This window comes from Babylonia areolata, chromosome 19 (genome assembly GCF_041734735.1).
Source record: "Babylonia areolata isolate BAREFJ2019XMU chromosome 19, ASM4173473v1, whole genome shotgun sequence".
In the NCBI taxonomy this organism is placed as follows: domain Eukaryota; kingdom Metazoa; phylum Mollusca; class Gastropoda; order Neogastropoda; family Buccinidae; genus Babylonia; species Babylonia areolata.
In genome coordinates, this window is record NC_134894.1 from 4,429,406 (window position 1) to 4,430,838 (window position 1,433).

The 1,433-nt window shown below is 39.8% G+C and overlaps 1 non-coding gene across 1 annotated transcript; it reads left to right on the forward strand.

Moving 5' to 3' along the window:
• Window positions 1–1,130: 1,130 nt before the first annotated feature.
• On the forward strand, window positions 1,131–1,202 carry Trnap-agg (transfer RNA proline (anticodon AGG)). The gene has a single exon. It is a non-coding gene; the product is annotated as a tRNA-Pro (tRNA).
• Window positions 1,203–1,433: the final 231 nt, after the last annotated feature.

The window sequence follows — 1,433 nt, forward strand, 5'->3', positions numbered from 1 at the left end:
TAGTTGGAGCATAGCATTAATAATGACATGGTGTAACAAAATAAAATACACAATAATTTGCATGTTATTTTAGCACCCATTTGCCAGTAATACTGGGATTGGTTTGATACATACAAGAGAAAAAAAGACATAAATATATATATACATATATATATATATATATATATATATATATATATATATATATATATATATATATATAGTTGTAAAAAGGTGTTTTTGAGAGAGTGGTTCGATTCTAATAGAAGAGAGAGGGGAACAGACAGGGGGATATAGGATCAACTAATGATGCACTCACTCACTTGCACTCACTCACTCTCTTCTCACATCAATAGCAGGGCCACATGGAGTGGTTTTTATAGAGTGTTTACTTTACAATACAGCACACACACTAAGCAGTTCACCCTACTTAGCAAAACTTTTTAAGTGGTGTTGGAAAGGGAGGGGAGGTAATGACTGCTAAGTGCAGTGTGTGCAAAAGCAGTCTGTACAGATAGTCGACCTTGGTATCGTTCTACCAACAGAGTAATGATGCATGGAGAAATATATGAAAACCTTATTTATTTAATCGCGCAAAATTTAGGGGTACTTTTGGTTACAGCGAACTTCTGTTTCTATATAGACTTGGGAGTGGGGGAGGTGGGTCGGTCCACTGATCTAAAAATAGGATTAGATCAGTGGCGTTCGCACTCTGAGCTGAATGGGTCCACATTAAATTTTGTGACGGAAGGGAGGCAACTACAGAGTGCTGACCCCACTGCCACTCCGCTGCCACCGCCACCCGCTGCCACCCACGGACTGCTGTGGCTCCCATCCCACACAAGAAAGAACTAACTTTCGAAAATATCAGTGTCTGGATATTGAAAAGATATGAGAGTTGTTAATTTAAGTCATTGTAACTAATGGAAACATTTACATTGTCACCTCTTCGCGGGAGTGAGGCGAGGGATAGAACCCAAATATCGTCGCTCCGTCTTAGAATTACTTGCAGTTTACATCAGAAAAATTGAACACACAGAATATAAACACGGTGACATGATGAAATAACTATACAGCAGTTGAAATCCACCACGACGCCTTTCAAAAGATAATGACTATACATATTTTTATTTACTTGCTGAAAGTCAGCTGGCTCGTTGGTCTAGGGGTATGATTCTCGCTTAGGGTGCGAGAGGTCCCGGGTTCAAATCCCGGACGAGCCCAACCTTTTTCTCTTTTTTTTTCGTTCAGTTCTTAACATGTTGTATGCCTAAGACGTCTAGAATATTGAAACGATAAAGGATTTCATTTAATTGCCCCATGTTTCTCAAGTCCATTTCTTGAACATTCCCAGACTGCCCATTGCAACCACATCATGCATGCTAGAGTTGTCAGAGTGTGTCGCTCGTACCAATAGTCCATGGGGAAGTTTAACGCCTTGACCATGGTGAAAT